Source organism: Anabrus simplex, chromosome 4 (assembly GCF_040414725.1).
Source record: "Anabrus simplex isolate iqAnaSimp1 chromosome 4, ASM4041472v1, whole genome shotgun sequence".
NCBI classification, from domain to species: Eukaryota; Metazoa; Arthropoda; class Insecta; order Orthoptera; family Tettigoniidae; genus Anabrus; species Anabrus simplex.
Genome location: NC_090268.1, coordinates 313,782,774 through 313,808,001, shown reverse-complemented (window position 1 = coordinate 313,808,001; position 25,228 = coordinate 313,782,774).

Genomic DNA, 25,228 nt, shown 5'->3' with positions numbered 1-25,228 from the left:
CCCGTAAGGATTGGGACAAAGCAAAATGGTGTGGAAATAGATTGCTTAGCGTTCGCATGACAGAAAATTTCGAAAGTGAAACAGAACAGATCAACGTGTTGAAGGAAGTAGCAGAACAAACAGATTTACAAATTTCCTTTCAAAAGACAGAAGTAATGTCAAATATCAAAGATGATAGGCACAACTAAACACCAAACATGGAATGATAAACCGTGTTAGTAAATTTAAAGACCTTGGGGAATGGATTCAGCAAAATGAACTTGACAAAGAGGCCATAGCAGCAAAAATCAAGAAAATGGAAGTCACTTTCCAAACCACCCGCAACATATACAACAAAAAAGTGCTTTTCCCTGAACACAAAAATTCGTCACTACAACACTGTCATCAAACCAATATCGCTGTATGCATCTGAATGCCTCATCCTGTCCGAGAAATGTTTGCTTGTGGATTTAGAGAGGAAAGAAAGAAAGAAGGATCCTACACACCAAACTTGGTCCAAACTACAAAAATGGCATCTACATTAAAAAATCCAGGCAAGAAGTATTAAGATAGAGAAGATCACGGACACAGTGCGTAAAGGCAGAGTTCGCCTCTACGGTCATTATACAACGGATGATCGACTCTCGATGGACGAAACATTTCTTCAGTATATTTGACTCAAAACTAGAAACGGCAATGCCATGGTCCGTTAATGTCAAGAATGATCTTAAAGAACTGGGCCTACAAGGAGAAGATGCACAAGACCGAAATCTTTTCAGAGCAGCCATCAAGAATTTTGGTACTTTCCGGGACGAAAAACGGGCAACTGGTGCTAAATGGACAGAATAACGTCGTGCTAAACACAGTGAGCTAATGAAGGCGATGTGGATCAAGCGAAAAGTGAACAAATGTTAGAATGTAAAGTGAGGCTTATCGTGGTCCCTAGTTGGCCGATTAGCGCGGTTGAATGAAAATAAAATAATTATTAATATTATTGTTATTATTATTATACGTAAACATTGTTTGTTGTTCACTGCTGTTATAGGATTAACGATTGTATTCCTTCCACATCATTCATACGTTATGCACAGTCCGTTGGTCGCAGTCTTTTTCTGCTCTATATCACTCGTTCGACCCCGGCTGAAGTGGGTAGCTGTTGAGGGTGATTAATGTGACAACTCCGCTTAGCTGACTGCCAGTAATGTTAATGAACCTTGAAGGAACGAAATTTCCTCTTCCTGGCGTCTCTAATCATCTGTTTTTATTGAGGGGATGTGAATCGATTATTATTATTATTATTATTATTATTATTATTATTATTATTATTATTATTATTATTATTATTATTATTATACCGGCGGTACACCTTCCCCGGCCAGTTAAACTGCGTGCCTTGTCTAAGGTGGAATAACACACTCGGTATCCCCTGTCTGTCATAAGAGGCGACTAAAAGGGGCCCAAGGTGCTCTCAACTTGGGAGCGTGGGTTGGCGACCACGGGACCGTTAGCTGAGTGTTGACTTTGCTTTCAATTACTTGTGCCAGGCTTCTCACTTTCATCTCTCCTATCCGATCTCCCACGGTCAACTCTTGCTCTCTTCTTACCCCGAGGGTAATAGAGCACTGGAGGCCTAAGGAGTCTCATTTTCACGCCCTTCGTAGCCCTTGTCTTTTTCTGACCGATACCCTTATTTTCTAAGTGCCGGATCGTTCCATTTTCTCTCTGATTAGTGTTATATAGAGGATGGTTTCCTAGTTGTACTGTACTTCCTTTAAAAACAATGATCACCACCAACACCTCTAAGGCCATCTATGTAAGCAAACTTGAAGTTGTGTACTACTAGATACTTTAGTCTTCAACTGTTAGATGTCTCTACCATCGGTTTAATTGCTCCCTCTACCGGAGTAAACTCTAATTATTTCATAAAGGATTATTTATATTCGAGGTTTATTAACCTAGTTCTTAGGATTTTTTTTTAATGTACCGAAGCTGTCAACACTTCAGCTGGTTTCCCCTCGATTGTAATGAACCTACCAGAAACTTGGAAATATTCTCTCTAGCCAATTAAAACTGGAGGTGTGTATTGGAATCCAGCCTATTAGTAAAGAGTTATGGAAGCTTTCCCTTAAGACTACTATAAAAGCAGGGCGCTTTAGGGCCGTATGGTCTGAATTGCTCCGCTTATTGTGAGTGCAGCGTGCCCATAAGGAGGCAGGGGCGCAGCTTGCATTAGGAAGGCCCAGCGACTCAAGATAATGGCAGAATTTTCATAGCAATGTGATTGCTCCTGCGGATAATGTTAGGTGAAGATTTCCACCCCTTCTATTTAATTTAATTTCTAAATTTGGTGGTATAAATGTAGAATTTTCGGCAAGTCTGAGGACTCAATTCTATTCCCTACTGGAAAATACGTAATGTAAGGGAATAAAGAGTGATTACCCTCTGTCAGTTCCCATTCAACTTGAGGTGGGGTGACTGAAGTTTTCAAAACCTCTAAATTTCTCAAAACTTATTTGGCATTAACGTTTCTGCTTTAGTCACCTCGTAGTATAGGACTAGCGTCCGTATATTGGGGCCATAATCCCAGTTAGGATTGTAACTATTTCTAGAAGGAGTGCAGCTGTTTCGCCTCCTTGCATTTTGTTTATGGCCGGTTATGTGCAACCAACTCTTTTCTTTTGTCATTTAAGCCATTTAGTATGGGCAATCATGGCCCTGTTTATTCTGGTGTTAGTTCCCTTAAGGAACAGTGTATTATATACTGTTGGGCAATAGATAAGCCCACATCGGGGAAACTTCGTGTAAATACCTTAATTGAGGACAAGCGATAGGTTGTCAGATGTAAGTTTAGTGCGCCATAACAAATTTATGCCTCTGCGAGGCTGGTCTGTGGTACCTTTTGGAGCGCAGACCCTTATGTCGTATAAACGATCGGAGCAAAAAATTGTTCTTTGTAAAATATTGTTCCTATCAAGAGCAATGACGCGTTTATCTATGTAAATCAACCAAATTGTTAACAATTGTAAATTTTGTACTACCTGATTTTTTGACTTCTAAGTCCCTGTTATTGCTAGAGCTGATAAGTTCATTAATATTGTTGTTATTCATTCAGATTTTCTATTTATCAATTTTTAAACTAGGAAAAAAGGAAAGAAATAAAATTTCAAAATTTGTTGTGTTAAATTCTGTTCTAGTTAATTCCTTGCCGGGCCATTCAACCTAGGCGATTATTATTCCTATGTGATCCACGAAATTTCCTTAACAATTATTTTTCTTATTAATATATGTCGAGTCCTCATCCCAAAGGCTGTTTGTATCTCCAGCAGTTCCACCATCAGATGCCGTACATAGCATTGGAGTCACTGAACAAGCGTAGTCGGAAAATCAGAAGTGAGTTATTTCCCCGTTGGCGCCCCGGATAGAACCTGCAAAGTTGGTGTCAAAATGCCAACGCCTCAACCGTCTGAGCCACTCAACCCTGCAAGAGATTCCTTAGGAAAATCTTAGGTCCAAAGAAGGTACTAGATTCACAACCCATACTCCGATTAAGACCGAATCGAGAACTTTATGATAAGGTTGAGAAAATAAGAAGTACTATGAGGAGAAGAAGACTACAATTCATGGGCACATAAAGAGGATAAATCCAAAAAGACTGCCACACAGGATACTTAGTCTACAAGAAAAATGGAAGGCACAACCTTTGTGGCTTAAAGAGTTTAAGGTCTTGAGGAATTGGGAATCCAGGAGGAAGATATACAGGAAAGGACAACCTTTAGGAAGAACATTGCGGGAATGAGGGATACCCCGGAGAAACTCATCAAGTCACGCAAACATCTCGGTTGAAGAGTGACAAAGGAAAAGTCAAGGACTTAAGAATATCTGGAAGGAGCGCAAAGGAAAGTGAATAAGTTTGAGAGATAGAAGATCTGGTGGATTGTGTAAAAGTGGTCCATAGATGACCTTAACGAATGAAATAAATAATTTTTTTTTGTGGCTATTACAGCTGGATGTATCCCTTTCAAGCGAGACCCTCCGGTGAGGTTGGCAGACGTCTACCGTGTTCGGGAAGCTACATGTTACTGTAGAGGAAGATAGTGCTGTGTGAGCTGTAGGAACGTTAGGAAGGTCACAGACACCCAGCCTCGAGCGAAGATAAAAACTTAAGCCCTCGATCAGCGGAGAGTCGAAACCGGGACTCCGAGATACGGAGGCCAAAACTTTGATTAGTCAGCCATGCAATCGTACCGTACATCACTGAGACTTTTGCCACAGAGAGTTATTAGTTAAACACAAATAGAATCTAATCAGCTCAGAACCCTCACCATACAAGTTATCAGTCTTCTACGACACTAACTGCACGGGGTTGTTAACCTCGATGACCGGAACCTTTTAAATTCACCAGTATAAAGAGCAACCATCATCTGGTTGATTATCACGCTCATTCGAGAGTCTGGTATGATTGAACTTCATTTCATATTCTGTGTAGAGCTATAATATGAATGAAGGTTTCCATTAACTCGATTGTATAATATTTTTTGCTCACATTCGCAGCTAACCTCGTGAATCAATTCAGAACATGTTTTTCTCCTTGTGGCTGATTAAAGACCGAGATTCGAAGCTCTGACCTCTTTCATCGATCAAACGTAAGTCTCGAGGTCTTCTTTCTCCACTGTTACCTCTCTGTCTGACCTGACCTGCAACCTTTCCTCAACCAAAGTGCTGAAGCCAGGAATCCCCCAACCCCGAAGCCCGTTTCACTCTGGCGGCAGGCCGAGTGAGTGATTGGTATTGATCCACTCAGAAGAATTGGTGCGCGATTTGGCAAGTAAACAGCCTCTTGTCCGATCCGACGAGCCCACGATGATTGATCGCTTGCTGGCCACCCTGCAACAGAAACACGGTAAATAATTCACTTCTCTCCGCGTTTTTTCGAGCTGCGCTATATATAAGGCCACTCCTAGATTTAATAATGTAGAGAGGGGCTTTTAAAGTAAGAAAATGCTTGCGAATTTGTTGCTAATTGAAGTCAGAATGTCGGAAGTCATTTCTAGAGGATGAAAAATGAACAGGGAATACTAAAAAAATATAAAGTTTGTAAAACTTGATGCACTGTTCTTCTTGCTGGAAGCAGAGAGGGAGAAGCGAATCCTCCGAACTTTATAGAATATCCAGTACTAGGAAAAAGAGCTAGCGCTGCTTACGGAGAAGAAAAAACATTTTGAAAAACTGTATTGTATGAATATCTTCGTACGGAAAATGTTCTCAGAATTACCCAATTTTACATGGAATTATTAATGGTTACGTAACATAAAATTCGAAAAATTTCGGGACTCACACCCTCTGTTCTTTGAATCGTTTCTACTTAAGATCAGTTTGTAGAAGATTTTTGGCAGGTGATCTGGGATGTAGCAGATTCAAAATGGATGAAATGTTCACTTCTTCGATACGTGTAATAGAAATCAATTGCTGTTTGTTGGCATTTTGCGTTCGGTCTTAAATCATTTCTTGAGAAAATATTGACATAGTCTTCATTTCACTAAGATGATTTTGCAAGGCTGGCAGTTCAGAATAGCAGGATTTGGTAGAGTGTTCAAGAAAGTAAAACAAAACTACAGGGTTCAGAATAAGTCAATAGATTTTTCGTTGCTGCTGCTATCAGATCAACTTACCAGCGCAATGTGTGTAGGGAGGGAAGTTTGAATATCCTTCAAAAATTAATTCTTCCAATTCTTCATGATTCTATTCTATTATTCTTCTTCTTTCAGGTTTTTCTAAGCTTTTCAATTTTGACAGCGTAGCATCAGTTTTTTCTGACACCTCCACGGGATTGTAATAAAATAAAATAAAATTATTTTTCATTTCACTGGGAGCTTTCTTCGATATTTCTGTTATGTTCGTAACTGGAGTCTCATGGATTGGAAGTTAAAAGAACAATAACATTTAAAATATATTAAAATTCATCTAATTAAAACATAAAGTAACGTTTCCATCTGATGAAGGTTCTAGTTTCATAATCATGCACACACGTTTCCTTAAGCGATATTCCTGTGAGATTTTGAAAGAATATACCTGTGTGATGTAGGAAGTATAAAGAAATGAAATGTGGCAAGAGTGTTACAGTGTGAATAATAAGTTTAATAAGTATTATCTATAGTACGTATCTATGATGAATCCAAAATATATCTGTTATTCGGCCATCGTTTCCCCACTTAACTAAAAGTATTGATAGATTCAGGACAGGTGTTGATATGAAATTTTAAGCTTGGGTGACTGAGCTATAAATACGTTTCTGTTAATGTTACTTTCTTTGTCCAGGTTGGAATATGGCGTTGTTTTTATGTGCCTTATCTACAGGTCGACGACGTTTCGAACACATCAGCATTCCTTATCAAGACGAATGATGTACCCCAACTCGATACCAGGTTATTGTTATTCCGAGGCAGATCAAATCAACTACGAATCTGGAGTATATGCCTCGACTTTTATTGTACCTCCACTTCGTCGGGCCGAGTGGCTCAGACGGTTGAGGAGCTTGCCTTCTGACCCTTCGCTTGGCAGGTTCGATCATAGCTCAGACCGGTTAAATCTTGTTACATTTGGCAGTTAACTTTGCTTCCTTTTGAGCCCAGAATTTCCTGATTGTTTCTGCGTGGGCCTGCTTGCGTTTCCCTGTCCAAGGGACACCCTGTCTTCTTTATGGTTGTTCTTCTCGATTTAGCCCGATCGTCACTATCTCTTTTCGGAAAAGACCTCTGTTAATGGCATCTTCCGGTTTGATCTGTAGCACTTGAAGGTCTTCTTTGTTGTTTATTATATATACATTCGTTTAGCCCCTTAAGGAGCACGTGGAACCATTAAATAGCACTGGTATTCTTCATCTTCTTGTTCTTCTTCTCTTCCCAAAACTTCCTCATCCTTTCACTATGGGCCTGCCGTCTTTCTTGTGTCCATGAGTTTTTGAGTTTCAAGCTTTTCTCAGATGGATTCTTGGATGCAAATTTATGGCTGTTGATCTTTTGTCTGTATGTATTCCTTGTGGTTGCCATTATTTGAAAAGAAAAAATAACCTTCATTAGCACTGCCATAACCAGTGTGATCACAGAAATTGCGGTACCTGGTTATTAATTCAGTGTTTGACTGTGCGAATATTCATAATGAGTACTTTATACCATTCCTTAAGTGTACTAGGGCTTTCATTATTTGATAAATGTATAACGAAAATAATTTAAATCTTACAGTATTACGAAGAGAAAGTGGGGCTTTCGACCATAATGCTAGGCGAGCCCAAGCTTAGACCATGTCTACGAGAAGCAGAAATACAAATGAGAACAGCGTTAAATAACAGTCATTGCAGATTCGTACGGTCACTTACAACATCTTATCATTTTACATTTACAATATGATAATAATAAGATATGTACGCCGGAGTGACCTGGTGTAGGTCTTTCGAAGTGACGCCCACAGACGACCTACATGTCTGTGAGGAAGGAAGCCTATCTACGACGAATTTTGGTGTTTAAGACGACACACGCACCCAGTCCTAGAGCCAGAGGATTTAACCAACGTTAAAATCCCGTTTCCGGCCGGTAATTGAACTTGGTGCTCCTTGGACGGAAGGCCAGCACGCTAACTAGCCATGGAGTGGGAATAAAATGTAATATATAGCTATATATCAAAAACTACTGATTGGATAATGTTCGAATTTCCATTAATGCTTTAGGGTAACTTCAATAATTCTCAGAACTAAGTTTGTAATAATAACTTTCTCATCAACTGAATTCGATACTCTTATTTATTACTTGTTATTCTCAAAACGTATAGTAATTAAAAGGAAATCTGAAATGGTATTCAAATCATATCTCTTCTTTGATACAATATGCGGATGTTTTGAGTTTTTAACTGTATGGGTTTCCGATATGTAGGAACGTAAATTTGCCACTGAAAGTTCAAAAGTCAGGATATACGAACTCCTCTCAACATATAATGCATAATTATATGGTATCCTGTATCTACGGTGAAATAATCTATATTATGTAGAAGGGGGGACGATAACCACCATACCAACCTTTTGACATGATTAGACAAAACAATCCGCCACTGTTCCTGTAAAAGGGTATATCTCCCAATGTTCTTCATATCCATTATTTTGCTTAAGACTGGTCACCCCTCCCAGCCGCATGTGGAAATTTTAATCCACCAGAGCAATATTCGTTGTCTTCCTTTTCCTATGCTTATATATATACATCAATGATATGTGTAAAGATGTGCAGATGATGTTATTCTGTACAGAGTAATAAATAACTTACAAGATTGTGAGCAACTGCAAAATGACCTCGATAATGTTGTGAGATGGACAGTAGGCAACGGTATGATGATAAACGGGGTTAAAAGTCAGGCTGTGAGTTTCACAAATAGTAAAAGTCCTCTCAGTTTTAATTACTGCGTTGATGGGGTGAAAGTTCCTTTTAGGGATCATTGTAAGTACCTAGGTGTTAATATAAGAAAAGATCTTCATTGGGGTAACCACATAAATATGACTGTAAATAAAGGGTACAGATCTCTGCACATGGTTATGAGGGTATTTAGGGGTTATAGTAAGGATGTAAAGGAGAGGGCATATAAGTCTCTGGTAAGCCCCAACTTGAGTATGGTTCCAGTGTATGGAAACCTCACCAGGATTACTTGATTCAAGAACTAAAAACAATCAAAAGAAAAGCAGCTCGATTTGCTCTGGGTGATTTCCGACAAAGAGTAGCGTTACAAAAATGTTGAAAAGTTTGGGCTGGGAAGACTTGGGAGAAAGGAGACTAACTGATCGACTATGCGCTATGTTCCGAGCTGTCAGTAGAGAAATAGCGTGGAATGGCATCAGTAGACGATAAATTTGAGTGGTGTCTTAAAAAGTAGGAAAGATCACAATATGAAGATAAAGTTGGAACTGAAGATGACAAATTGGGGCAAAAATCCGTTTATGGGAAGGGGAGTTAGGGATTGGAATAACTTACCAAGGGAGATGTTCAATAAATTTCCAATTTCTTTGAAATCATTTAAGAAAAGGCTAGGAAAACAGCTGTTAGGAAATATGCCACTTGGGCGACTGCCCTAAATGCAGATCAGTAGTGATTGATTGATTGTTTGATTGATTGATTGATTGATTGATTGATTGATTGATAGATGGATAGATAGATAGATAGATCGATAGATAGATAGATAGATAGATAGATAGATAGATAGATAGATAGATAGATAGATAGATAGATAGATTGATTGATTGATTGATTGATTGATTGATTGATTGATTGATTGATTGATTGATTGATTGATTGATTGATTGATTGATTGATTGATTGATTGATTGATTGATTGATTGATTGATTGATTCGTACAAAGGAAAATTAACCTTACCGTACCGCACTCTACGAATGTATGTTTTCATGACATATTTACGCACTCCTGCGTTATAAAGTACCTAAGGCTCATTTTCCTTTACACATTAGCATAGGAAAATGAACACAACGAAAATGGTTCTGATGGACTGCATATACATATGTGGCTGGTGGGCGTGACCAGTCTTAAGGGAAATTAGGAAGAACATTGTGAGATAACGAGATTTTGCTCGAACAGCGACGAATATATTAATATCTCTGAAACCGTACAATTGATTTGTATGAACATTTTACCACGTACCATTTATAGAACATTTGTTTGTTAAAATATTTCTTTCATTAAATTAAGAATGTCCTTCCCGCCGATTGCAGATATATATATATTAGATCTATAAATTGCATCTCTTGTAAGTCCAAAAAACTAGAATGATGTGATCTTTCTTATTTGAATGACATTTTAAATTTCGTTTTACTTACTATATATTGTGCCCTTTTTAAAGGCACCCAATGCGGTGGTCTTCTTTCTTGATATGTGCGCCGGCTGCTCCTGCAAATAATGGCATTTAAAAATACCTACCGCCTCATGTAGACTCTTCTCCTCAGGGGTGGAACGTCCTTGGATCCCTCGGGTTGATGGGCCACACGTCGATCGGGGCTTGAGGAAGTGAAAGATGGGGTAAACTGAACTATTAAATGACGGTACCCAAAGATTGAATTAAGATTGAAATAAATAAAATGGTTTATTTAACAAAATTTGCAAAGTGTAAAATTGAAAGTAAAATGGTGTAAAATAAAATAATGTGAAATGAAATTAAAATTTTAAACAATTAAAAGGTCTGCATTACAATAAGTTAATTATCTGCCTTAATAAATTTCGACTGAAGGTCGATTAATTTTAAATATTCTGGATTACATCGAACCACAGTCTCCATGACGATGAGGTGACCACATTCAAACACTGGTCAGAAATACAGCCTCATTTGAAAAAATGATTTACAATACCTTGGAAAATGTCCTCTCAAAATAAATTCAGTAATTAATTAGTTAATTTGTTAATTCATCAAATTGACATTGACTTTTAGGTGTCTATCAAATATTTAATCCATATTCAAATTCAGTTGGGAAACATGCAACTCTAAAATTATAGTAGAATACACTAACCATGTGTAACAATAAAAGAAAAAGAGAGAAAAACAAAACAACCATGAACATGGTACTTTATCCGTTATATAGCCTTTGCCACATACTTAAACTACTCATGGCTGTAAACAAGAAAATTTATTGAACCAAAAACCTGAGTGCTACCATCACACATTTAATTAGTTAAATCTGACTTATTTAACTGTGATAGTCTGGACGCTTAAAATACTTAAATTAATTATGCCAAGTGCCTCAAGTTTACATCTTAAATGAAAGCGATCCCTTACATAGTTAACTTTTACCTAGTTTGCCGCTGTCTGCATTTTCATTGCGATTGCATATTTGTGTGGTACCAACTCTAGATGGAGGCAGATCCCATCTTATTTATGTAACTCATCTGCGGCACTTGTGATACAACTGCTTATTAAAGATCGCTTCATTTGCCTAACTGAAATGTAGTGGATTTCTAAGGCTTGGTGATTACTAACTGTCTTCTGGTATGAGCATACCACCACTATGGTTTTGACTATGAACTAATCGATGATCTGTTACCCTAACACATGAAATGTTATTTACATAAATGAACATGTCAGTGGAGAAACTCTGCTCCCAAGAAATGCTGAAATTAAAATAACCTGACTACACCTATTTTATTTACATAAATCAAATACAAACACTATTCACATATCATCAGATTCTAAAATAATACGGTGACAAAATATATGCAAAGAAAGGATATTATAACAAAAATCCAGATCCCAAAAATCGCTGCCTAATAAAATTTTAAAAATAAAAATGCGCAATATCGAAGTATAAAATATTACTCTGATTCAAGTAGCAAAATTATGTGAATTTGATGGCAATCTTCTCACCTCAGACGAAAAATGTCTGGACATGACCCTATTCAATCTTTACGGACAATAATTATTGGTATTACATGTCATCAATGATTATACATGACTGTCGAAACACACATTGATCGGTCGCTCTGTTCACAATTCACCTCGGACTCTAACTTGCATATTTTCCGAGACTTTATTTTCCCTCGAAACTATTTGAAACAATACAGGCTTTCCGCCTACAACCATTACACATGTCGTCGCATATTTAACACTCTCGGTTAAATTGTTCATCTCTCAATTCTATTTATTCATCAATATTCTCGACGTAGTAACTCATAATACGGCCTCGCTCGTACCAGGTGGGCGAAATAACTGTGTCGTTCACACATCCATTTTTTACGACATTATTCATGACATGGTCCAAATATCACATTTTTCCATTTTAACGCAGATCATCAGGGATATTACTATTACTTTGCTCGTTATTTTGTTCATCTACCGTTTCACATATTGTGAAATATCAGAGCTGACTTATCAATAGCTTCCCTTCACTAATTATTTAACTGAACTAACGAGATTGCCTCTCAAAAACACGGCTATCGAAATGTGTATCCACGTTTACATAAAGGAATTAAATTTTGCGTATCAACCATATCGTCGCTAAGTACAAAGTATGAGAGCCACCGGAAACGGTCATCTGAAGAATGATTACATAACATGAAATAATAAACTGAATGCGCTAATAGCAAAAGTAAACGTTTAAACTAACATGGCGGTATCTACCAAATCAAAACGTCAACAAAAATATAACGCTCATTACCATAGTTATTATTATTATTATTATTATTATTATTATTATCACTTTAAAATCTGCACTACACTGTATGTTAATTTCTTAGTAAAATAGGATTCTCATATGTCAAAATGACTTACTCCAAAATGATCTAGCAGTGATATGAAAAACATTTACTTAAGGAAACTACGCAAATAACACTCGCTAACACCTAATTATTATTATTATTATTATTATTATTATCCTAATTTTATAATTACTATTGTCGTGACACTATGGCATTTATATTCCGAATCGTCAAATATATATGTCGTAGTCTCACGTTTAACTCAAAAATAAAAATGATATCAAACTACAATTAATATCATCCGACACGTGAATTATTTACAATCCATTCTAAAATTCTAAACTACATTTTTGATCATCGATTGTTCATAGTCCTACATATTTACATATTTACATATTTACATTCTGCTCATTTACCTTATTTGTGCTGGAGGCAGGTCAGATCACCCTCCGGACTCCGTCATGATGAATTTAGTACTCCATCTTCAAGCTGACGTGGTTAACCAAGAGGTCACACGCAAAAACTTGATGCATTTTTATGATAGCGTTGCACACGTCCACATTTATATTAGCACTCGCCTTTTTTAACACTCCTATAAAGATTATTCAATGACACTGCATTGAGCACCTGACGTGAAGTTGAAAGTCTGGACTCCGCTACCTGCCTAGCCTCCTACTATCGTCTCTCTCACCCCTCTCAGTTTGTTTGTGTAAAGGATTATTGGTTATTCACCTTCTCTGACTATAACACTGGACTCAAGGTCTTAGTGCCGCAGCATTCCACCAGTGAAAACAAAGTTCTTCTCCCTGTAACAAGCTTGACTAATTCTGCTCCCAAATATCTCATTTGCAATAATAGTTCTATGAGAGTGAGGAAAAATTACATGTAATGTTCCCAATGATATGTGGAGAATTTTATAATAATCGTCCTCCAAAATATGACTTTTCCACAAAATATACAAGTTACACGTGAACTAGGAAAAATGTTATGCAGCTACGTGTTACGAAGAGATTCATTGTTCATCTCGGTCCTAGCACGTTATAAGTTCATTCAAGGCAAGTGTTGAGAATATAACTACCATTGTCATTTGTTAATTTAAATGCCTAATTATCTCTGCATAAACTAAAGTTGAATAAAAGTTTGTCAAAGTGTTCATTTCGGCTAAGATATTACTCACACAAGTAAATACATTACTCACTCGGATGCCAACAACTGTACAAGACTGCGAATTCTCACAAGACTGAGATTTCTCACAAGACTGAGGTTCTTCCAAGATTGAAATTCTTCCAAGACAGAGATTCACCACACTGGTGTCGTCGGTTTTGTAAACAGTCCTCTCCCACTTCGAAAATAGTTCTGTGGAAGGGATGTGGCGTAATAATCCTGCACTTGGGACCGATTTATCAGACGTCCGTAGGTTAGAATTTTAGGAAATGTGTTCTAAACATTCCTAATTTTGGTCCGATTTACGTGTTACATTGCGTTATGAGAAACGATCACAGGTTAATTTATACGACGGCGCGCGTCACTGGCTCTATTTTCTGCAAGAGTATGGCGCCTTCCCGCCATGACTGTTCATTTCCTGGGCGATACCACTCTTCCATGTAAAATTGAAAATTTCTTATTTAACCACTGATTAACCACACATTTGCACTGATAAATCCTCAAATATTTTTTGGAAGTCAGGACACAATCTTTCACAGCTACTTCGGGCACCAAATCGCGAAATACTAGCTGTAGATTCCCGCTATGACAAGACATTAAAATTTTCCATTTTGTGATTGGCTGAGACGTTCGCGCTCTTAGTAGCTTGGATTCTTCCACTTTCTGCCAAGGGATGACGGGCATTATTCGTTTGTCACTCGCACTTCTGGGTAGGGCAAATTCCGATGTACGGATTCACGTGGGAACTGGATAGAAAGTTTCCACTTCTCGTCGGCATCATAAACATAATTGGACGTACCACTCAGGCTAGCTACTTCCTGTTCGTGCCTTAAGACGTCTCCTGTAGATATATTTTCAGTCTGAACGGCGCCTGACTGTTGCTTTGTGAGACTGCAAGCTCTTCCCAGCCTACTGCAGTATTCCCATATGCGAATTATTAAACATTTAATTTATGCATCTATTATGCACATTCGCTTATGGGTGCCATATTTTTTTTTTGTGAAGAACAAGTGACATAGGATGTGTACCTAATTTGGATGAAGTTATACTATCCCTCAAACCATCCATGGTACTGATCTCACATTTTCTTGCAATGTGCCCAAGATGTGAGGCGTAATCTGATCTAACAAAAGAATTATTTTATTTCTTAATAATCATAATTTGTTGAGGAATACCTTTTATTTGAGTTTTTATACAACATGCGCCAACGGCCGTAGCCGTGTTGAAACACCGGATCCCGTGAGATCTCCGGAGTTAAGCAACATTGGGCGTGGTCAGGAGTTGGATGGGTTGCCACGCGCTGTTGGTGGGGGGTAAGGGAATGGAGGAGCGGAAAGGAACTGGCCACCCTACCGCACGTAAATTCCGGCTCAGGAACACCTCTGCGGAGGTTCGGACCTGCCTTCGGGCAGAATAACCCTTCATCATCATCATCATCATCTGTTTACCCTCTAGGGTCGGCTTTTCCCTCGGACACAGCGAGGGATCCCACCTCTACCGCCTCAAGGGCAGTGTCCTGGAGCTTCAGACTCTTGGTCAGGGATACAACTGGGGAGTATGACCAGTACCTCGCCCAGGCGGCCTCACCTGCTATGCTGAACAGGGGCCTTGTGGAGGGATGGGAAGATTGGAAGGGATAGGCAAGGAAGAGGGAAGGAAGCGGCCGTGGCCTTATGTTAGGTACCATCCCGGCATTCGCCTGGAGGAGAAGTGGGAAACCACGGAAAACCACTTCCAGGATGGCTGAGGTGGGAATCGAACCCACCTCTACTCAGGTGACCTCCCGAGGCTGAGTAGACCCCGTTCCAGCCCTCATACCACTTTTCAAATTTCGTGGCAGAGCCGGGAATCGAACCCGGGCCTCCGGGGGTGGCAGCTAATCACGCTAACCACTACACCACAGAGGCGGACCAGAATAACCCTCACCTACCTTAAACAACATGCCATTCCGTTTGTGTGAAGACATGCTATCCTACTACTAATTTTTCGGTTCAAATTGATACAAAACTACAAGGAAGTCATACTGAAAATTTCATGCTGAATGAACTATATCAAAGGCATGATTTGTACGAAAATATTGTAAATGTTGGGAAATGAGGGATAATGTAAACCATGTGCCTGTACAACTAGGACATTTGTATGCCTCGCCAACAACTTCAAAAACCCACAACATGAAAACTAAGGGAGATACTAATTAAAAAAACTACCTGATGAAAATAAAACAATGCGAGCTTTCAGAGTTACAATAATATTCCTGTCCATACGTCTTTGACCTTGAACTTCGGTTAGCGTCCTCGTGAAGATAACATAAACATTCATGTGAAAAAGAATTCAGACAGTCGAACCCAACTAATAATTTAAAAATTCGAACGGGCTGTGTCCAGGTCACATCCACAAGATTTGATATTGTCATATCTTGATGGATGCAGTACTTTTGCATGTGTCTTTTGGCACAGACCAGAGCAAAGTCTAGCTTCCACCGAAGACCCAGTCTCATCCATGGCTGTGACAATATGGAAGCTGCTGGGGTATGCGTCGTGCTGAATAATGACATTTGGAGTCCGGCCCCATGGCTAAATGGTTAGCGTGCTGGCCTTTGGTCACAGGGGTCCCGAGTTCGATTCCCGGCAGGATCGAGAATTTTAAACATAAATGGTTAATTTCGCGGGCACAGTGGCTGGGTGTATGTGTTGTCTTCATCATCATTTCATCCTCATCACGCTGCGCAGGTCGCCTACGGGTGTCAAATCAAAAGACCTGCATCTGGCGAGCCGAACTTGTCCTCGGAGACTCCCAGCACTAAAAGCCATACGCCATTTAATTTCATGACATTTGGAGCACGAACAGTGCGTCTTATTGTTATGAAAGGTGTTGCTCGTAGGGTAAGTTGTGCTGCAATAGCACCTTCTGGCCCAGTGAGGAAAGCAATGATAAATTACCTCACTCCATATCTTGCTTAATACTCCTCAGTTTGTACCGCCGTCGGTTGTTGCTGTTTCCCCTTAACTGCATAATATTTTTTGGTGTTATATGCCCGAACCCACTTCCAGTCTCCTTGAAATCTCCAAACCGATCGAATCTGCTAGCCAGAGAGAAGGCGTCTTCTAGTTGGCCCTGTGGGGAGGGGAATGAAAATCTTTCCTAGGTCCTAGGTGCTATGTGATAATCCAGCGAGTGTATAGGCTGATGACCTAACAGACAGACGTATCACGTGATAGATATTGTCGAAAAAATATACCTCGTCAGAGCGGGTTTGAAATTTTATTCCTGACATTTTATTTCTTTATTCTAAGAAACTCTACATATCTGTGAGATCATGATTTTGAAATCATTTTCCACCTCTTGGACAGGAGATGTGCTCGACTGAGGCTTCAGCAGTGCGGAACTTGCCCCCACGTCGCTCGGTCAACTGAACTTAATAGACGCTCCCGTTATGTTCACGTAATCGCATTAATGAGTATGAAAATAAAAACGACGTATCTTCATATGTATTTTAGGGATTGTACAGTAGTAAGGATTGAAGGAGGGCATGTACTGTTTGTCTCTGGTATGACCCCACTTGGAGCATGGTTCCAGTGTATGGGACCAAACATTGGCGCGCCTATTAGGGGAGGAGGAGGGGATTCTAGACCTGGGGATATGTAGTATTTTTAAAATTTTGGACGATGAATGGCGGAAGAATAACACCTACGGTATCCTCTGCCTGTTGGTGGGGGGGGCGGTACTACCACTTCTACGTAATACCGACTTTTAAATCATTTTCTTGAAAGAAAAACACCTGAATACATTAGATTTTTTGCCTCTTCCTGAGAGCTACGGGGGGGGGGGAGGGGCACGGCCCCCTCTTGACCCCGGCATGGGCGCCCTTGGGACCAACATCTGGATTACTTGATACGAGAAATGGAAAATATCCAAAGGAATCAACACGAATCGTTTGGGTGATTTCCGACAAGAGAGTAGTGTTACCAAAATATTGTAAACTTTTGGGCTGGGAAGACTAAGGAGACGAGCTGCATGACTAAGCTGTGCATTCTGAGCTGTCAGTAGAGAGATAGTTAAGAATGATATTAGTAGGTGAATAAGCTTAACTGGAGCCTTTATAGGAAGGAAAGATCGTAATATGAAGGTAAAGTTCGACGTCATGAGAACGAATTGGGGCATATATCATTTTACGTACAGGAAGTGGAATTAGGGAGTGGAATAGTTTATCAAGGGAAATGTTGAATAAATTTATGTGTTTTGAAATAATTAAAAAAACTAGGTAAACAATTACAGCCACCTTTGCTCAGGCGGTGGCTCGCCGACCTCTCATCGCTGGGCTCTGTGGTTCAAATCCCTATCACTGCATGTCAGATTTGTGTTGGACAAAGTGGAAGAGGGGCAGGTTGTTCTCGTGGTGCTCGTGTTTTCTCTGTCATCTTTCCATTCCAGCAACACTCTCCAATATAATTTCATTTGTCAGTCACTAATCATTGCTCCAGAGGAGTGCGACAGGCTTCGGTAGCCGGCACAACTCTTATCCTCAACGCTAGATGGGGTCTTCAATCATTCCATTCTTGACCCGGTTGAATGACTGGAAACAGGCTGTGGATTTTCATTTTTTCTTGGTAAAAATGGATGCAGATTAATGATTGATTGATTGATTGATTGATTGATTGATTGATTGATTGATTGATTGATTGATTGATTGATTGATTGATTGATTGATTGATTGATTGATTGATTGATTGATTGATTGATTGATTACAGGCTCCTCGCTTTCATCTCTCCTGTGCGGCCTCCCTTGGTCAACTTCTGTATTCTGCTGATTTTGACGGTATTCCGTTTCTGAGGCCTACAGTGTCTAACATTGTCACGTCCTTCGAGGTCTTTCTTTTGTCGATACCTTCATTCTTCGAAGGGCCGGTCAGACATCTTTTATCATTTCTTCTGGGTACTGTTAAGAGAGGATGATTGTTCCGTCCGGTTCCTTGACTGATTGGTCAGTGTTGTGGCTTTCCTGACGAGGAATCAAACTCATGTTCTTCCGAGTGAACTAAGGATGTCTTTCCGCCTCGGCTAGGTTTCCTTTGTACTTATCGTCGTTACTAGATTAACAAAAACTAAAATAATGTGCCTTTCTTAATCCGTTTACCCTCCAGGGTTGGTTTTTCCCTCGGACTCAACGAGGGATCACACATCTACCACCTCAAAGGCAGTGGCCTGGAGCGTGAGACTTTGGGTCGAGGGGATTAAACCGGAGAGGAGGACCAGTACCTCGCACAGGTGTCCTTACCCGCTATGCTGAACAAGGGCATTTTAGGGGAATGGGAAGATTTGAAGGCATAGGCAAGGAAAGACGGAAGGAAGTGGCCGTGGTCTTAAGTTAGGTACCATTCTGGCATTTGCCTGGATAAGTGTGGAAAACAGGGAAAACCACTTCGAGGATGGCTGAGGTAATAATCGAACCCCCCACCCCCGCACTCTATTTAGTTGACCTCCCGAGGCTGAGTGGACTCCGTCCCAGCCCTCGTACCACTTTTCAAATTTCGTGGCAGGGCGGGGAATGGAACCCGGGCCTCTGGGGGTGGCAGCTAATCACACTAACCACTACACCACAGAGGCGGACAAATAATAATAATAATAATAATAATAATAATAATAATAATAATAATAATAATAATAATAATAATAATAATAATAATAATAATAATAATAATATTTTATTGTCTGGTTTTGTGAAGTCTGCTACATTACTCTTGGTTGTCTGTTCCTCTCAGCTTTCCCACAGTGTAATACGTGCAGTTTGTTCCTTACGAAATGGATTGCAGCTGTAAGTGCCCACATGAACCACCCCTGCAACCCAGTGTTGAGTAAACAGAATTTATCGCTGCATGTTGCGCTGAAGAATGCATGTTCTCTAAGGCGTACTCCTGTTGACTTATTGTGCACGTGTTTCCTACTCCGTGTCCAAAGTTTCACTCTGCTCCGAACACCTGCAACTGTTCTTGCAGAGCGACAGAACACCATGTTCAGTCCTCTGATAAGTTAATGCTAAGTTAAACGATTCTGCCATCAGGAATAACAAGGCGTATGAATATATAATATGAAACATTATATCACGTTTCTCACTGTGAAGATTAAAACCACATTGTCGTCCATAATTGTGTATGCTTAATCATGTATGGGAGAAGTGTCAGATTACAAGTGTTCGACTGCATATCACAGTTACATCCAGCAGCAGTCAAGAATGTGAATCTATACTGGAGATTTTCCCAATTACTGCAATTAAATTTTGGGATAATATTCATATTTACGTCTTACAGTGCCTTCTTGTATAAAACAATGCAGAGTCAGCATATTTTAGGCAACAACGGTCCATGGAGTATTGGAAGTTAAAGGTTTCCTTTGCACTTATCGTTACGAGATAATAAGTTGAACTCTAGTTTAGATAAACGTGAAGTAGTATAAGAGAATAATCTTAAGTCAAATCAAAATAACAAAACAATGGGAATTAAGAAGTAATAAGGAAATATACCAGAACGTATAAAACATAACTGAAACAATAATAGATTGCCACTTTTGGACATATCTATAGAACGGATGATAACAGGGTGACAAAACAGGATATTCAAGTACCCTTGGGAGAAAAATTCGATACATCCATATAAGGCAGAAAGAGAATTCGGTACCGGGCGAGTTGGCCGTGCGTGTAGAGCCGCGCGGCTGTGAGCTTGCATCCGGGAGATAGTAGGTTCGAATCCCACTATCGGCAGCCCTGAAGATGGTTTTCCGTGGTTTCCCATTTTCACACCAGACAAATGCTGGGGCCGTACCTTAATTAAGGCCACGGCCGCTTCCTTCCAACTCCTAGGCCTTTCCTATCCCATCGTCGCCATAAGACCTATCTGTGTCGGTGCGACGTAAAGCCCCTAGCAAAAAAGCAAGAGAATTCGGCCGTAAAACTTAGCTTAATCTACACTCAGGTCCGACCCCAAGTAATTGGGAAAAATGGAAGAAGATTGTATTTAAAAATACTTAAATGCGGAGGAATAGTTCCAGAATATTTCTCGGAATATTAAAGAATTTCTACTCAGGGTATAATATGAGTAGAAGCTGCTTTGTCGAGGTGGTAAAGGAGTGCTTTGTTCAGTCGAAAGTACGTGGGTTCAATTCCTCGTCAAGAAGCCAAAATATTTAAGAAACGTGATTGCTACTTCCGGAGGCTCTGAGGTCCACCCATCCTGCACCAAAAATGAGGAACAAGATTATTCCTAGGGCAAAGGCGCCCAGGTGTTGAGCTAACCGCTGTACCCCACGAAGTGCCGAGGTCCTTCCACCCTTCCCAGGGCCTTCTTTGCCTGTACGGAGATGACTTTGCTTTTGCATAAAGTATCGCCATGGCTCTCAAACTCGATAGCAGTACAAGACCTCCATTATGCGTAGCCAACTACCGAACAGTCCCACCATGTTTAAGCCAGTTACGGTTGACATTGCACGCCTCTCCTGACAGAGCGGCGCGTTTTGAGAAGTGAAGAGTTTTCGGTGGGTGAGACGGTGTGTAAGTTCCTGTTTTGGTTAATTGCTTACGCTGAGGGGACTAGGCGACGAACGGATCAGTGAGGACTGATTCATACGAAGTACAGAGGCGGCGTGTTCTAATGTTCAATGCTTCAATGGGAATCCTAGAAAAGATAGATCTTAGTAAAATTGTTTATCAAGAGCCTATTCTTTTAATTAGCTCTATCTGTTCGCGCACGTAGCAATTATATTGACATTAATACTCGGTTGCTCTCCGGAACTAGAGACGAGGTTCAATTTCAGGACCGAGGGCGCGGGGCTGTGAAGCGTAAGGGGGGTGTGCAAGGTGAGGAGCAGGGGAAATATAGCCCAGGATTCACTGGCAACTGGACCAGCGATAGGCACGAGTTACATCGAGCAGCCCCAAAATTAGCCGAAACACTGTCAGAGCGTGCGGTTAAAATTTTCCGTATGTATGTGGTAGATTTTGAAGGGATTTTAACTTCACGATTTTTCGATTCTCTTGTAATTAACAGCAATAGTAACTACGATTTGTATAGCATCAATAGGCGTACGTAGCCTAAGTTTATATTATTAATGAAACGTATAATTAGTAATATGTATTTTATGAAAAGTAAATAGAATAATACGTCAAAACATAAATAGCAGTAGTCTGCCTAACGCGTTTCTGAAACAGTTATTCCTACGCAAGCAACGTTTTAAAAATCAGAGGAAACTGGATGAGATTAAAGTAATTGCACCTCATATTCTCGGTATTTCATTTTTCATTGTTTTCGTAACTTCTTCGAGCTGTGACTATGCCTTCGAAATAAAGTCGCGTTGCTAACCAAACAATTTAAATATTTTACATCTATGTTTAACGTTCAAGTTGCAATACATATGAACACATTATTTTCCATAGCAGAAAACCCCCAGAAGTTTTATCCACGCACCACCACTGATGAAGTACCATCTAACTGAATCTGTTTACGCTCATCCATCCAAGTTTCGGAGGCGGCTAAGTAGTCTGAGGCATATAACACATATTCAGTGGTGATACCTTATTCGTGAACTGCTCATTTATAGCTTGGTTCACTATACTATCTGCTCCTATCTTCAGGCACCGTCCCTGCATAAATCGTAATCGATGCGACATCAATATACTGTACATCCAGTGGTTGAAGGTAGTCAGGCTTAGATGGCTACCGGGATCCATTCGATTGAGAAGACCTTCCCTTTAACGAGTTGAGTGCAGCAATAGCTACATACAGAACGGCGAACCTAGTTATCGAAGAAAAACTTGGCGCGCAGCACTTCCATCGCCGGGGCTGCCGGGAGACTGTAGTTTTCGCTGAATCACAACATCGCGCATAAATCACAAACGCAACCAAACTCATCTACTGTATATAAAAAAACTGTATTTCTATCTGTACTTTCTGAATATTGATCTGATTCTTGGTTTTCACACCGGACAGAACAAATGATAGCCTAAATTGCGTTCACTTAAATTGTCGTCCCTTTGTCTGATTGTCTGCTACGTCATCACGGGAAAATGAATTGCTGGATTTTGATGAAACTTCGAACTTACTTTAGGATCAGGGCGGGTAGGCTCTTAGCTATAAATTATTCCAAAGTTTCTGCGTACTGGGAGGTCTTCAGAGTTAGTCTTAAAACGGATGTTTTTTCTTTACCATCGGTTCCACAGCAAAATTATTCATTACACAATTACGAACTTTTTGTTTTGTACCTTGTACCGATAGGGTGAAAAATAAGGGAAATGTCAATGCTGGCTTTTTGGCACTGCCGGGCTGAGTGGCTCAGACGGCTGAGGCGCTGTCCTTCTGACCCCACTTGGCAGGTTCCATCCTGGCTCAGTCCGGCGGTATTTGAATGAAGGTGCTCAAATACGTCAGCTTCTTGTCGGCGATTTACTGGCATGTAAAATAACTGCAGGACTAAATTCCGGCACCTCGGCGTCTTCAAAAAATAGTAAAAGAAGTTAGTGGGACGTAAAGCAAATAGCATTAGCCTATTATTAAAGTTTGACAGTTTAAGCCCAAAGGCCGATATGTGACTCTATGAGAATTTGCTGTGGAAATCATCCTGTCAACGCTCGGAAACTTTGTACATCTGTCTGTATTCTATTTTTTGGATATTGGCCTGTTATTTGGTTTTTATGCCAGAGGGAAGAGATCACCTAATTAAGCAATAATGCAAACATGATGAAACTGTGAAAGCCAGAGAGAATTAGGAAGCGAGTAGCCTAATTTAGGACAAGTCGCTGAGAGCCCCATGTCCACCTACGTACTTCAAAATCTCAGGAGAAACTTGAAGGGTCGACACAAATATAATCATGTACATCGTAAGTATCCAGTGAACGACGGGTGCAGCAGCAACTGTCTGGGAACACATCACCAAAGTGCTTAGTGGCCGACTGCCAATTTCTATCAAATTGGCCGCCCGATTCGCATCCTGCACGCGGGCCTGGCCATACTCCACGAGCAGCTGGTTGTCAGAGGTGGTCTACGAGAGGTCCCTAGCGACAGTTTCGTCATCTGCAGGCGACACGCATCCCACAGGCTCCACAGGCGCGGTAGAAGTGCTGGGTTGTACGTCCCGCTGCGTGGAAGCCTCCAATTTATTGGGCTGCGGGTACTCTCTGGCGCATACTGCTGCGCACTTCATGAGTTTGCTCGATTCCTTAGATTTCCCTCTATGCTCCTGAACGCGTTTTCAGTAGTTTCTGATCTAGAACAAAGATGTTTGGATATTCTGCAAATTTAACATAATGTTCAATATTTCAGCTGACCTGTGCCCGAAATTGTGGAAGTTATGAGAGACAAATGTAATGATAGTACTTGCAATACTCTAACTTGACGGAGTCGAGAGCTTTTATCATTTTACTGCGTCGCGACTATATCGATTTCAACACAAAATGGCGGATGCTTCTACCACCCACCGTCACCGATCCGTGAAACTAATTTCAAAGGTTATCTTCAGCCTTCGTTCTTTAACTTATATTAAACATTTAGGTATCGTTTATTATTATTATTATTATTATTATTATTATTATTATTATTATTATTATTATTATTATTATTATTATTATTATTATTATTATTATTATTGGGAGCCTTCGTGGCTCAGGCGGCAGCGCCGGCCTCTCACCGCTGGGTCCCATGGTTCAAATCCCGGTCACTCCATGTGAGATTGTGCTAGACAAAGCGGTGGCGGGACAGGGTTTTCTCCGGGTACTCCGGTTTTCCCTGTCATCTTTCATTCCAGCAACGCTCTCTGACATCATTTCATTTCATTTGTCAGTCATTAATCATTGCTCCAGAGGAGTGCGCCATGCTTCGGCAGCCGGCACAATTCCTATCCTCGCCGCTAGATGGGGACTTCATTCATTTCATTCCTGACCCGGTCGAATGACTGGAAACAGGGTGAGGATTTTCAATATTATTATTATGATTATTAACAATATTATTAGTTTCTCTGTCCTGCTCCATGGCTAAATGGTTAGCGTGCTGGCCTTTGGTACCAGGGTTCCTGGGTTCGATTCCAGGCAGGGTCGGAAATTTTAACCATAATTGGTTAATTCTGCTGACACTGGGGCTGGGTGTATGTATCGTCTTCATCATCATTTCATCCTCATCACAACGCGCAGGTCGCCTGCGAGAGTCAAATCACAAGACCTGCATGTGGCGAGCCGAACTTGTCCTCGGACACTCCCGGCACTAAAAGCCATACGCCATTTCATTTCATTAGTTTCTCTATAACGAACTCCTGGGTCAAAATGAATGCAAATTGACGTTTCACGAAGAAGTGCGGCTGGCATCGTCAGAGTAAGTCATCCAGTCTTTCCGAATAATTGTTGAGGATCAGTATTACCAAAGCAAAGTCATCTCCGTACTGGCCATGAAGGCCCTTGGAATGGTGGAAGGTAAAGGCTTCCACCATCTGTAAGCTCGGCACTTGGTGGGGTAGGGTGGTTAGCCACCTTTGCCCCCAGGAATTAACCTGGTACTCATTTTTGGTGCAGGCTGAGTGAACCTCAGGGCCATGTGCACCTCCGGAAGTGGAAATCTCGTTTCTTAAATGTTACGACTTCCTGACGGGGAATCGAACTCATGTCCTTCCGGGTGATCCAAGCACGCCTTTACCGCCTCGGCCAGGCAGCCCCTGGATCAGTATTACCGGATTAATAGATTTCAGAAGAAAATGTTAAAAGGGATTGGGGAGGGGGGAAGTGATATTTTATGGAAATTTGTAGTCTCGTAGACAAAGCGTGCGTGATTTAGTCGTATGCCTGAGGTTGATTTTTGAGGGTTCCGGCAGACCCATGGCAGAACCTTTC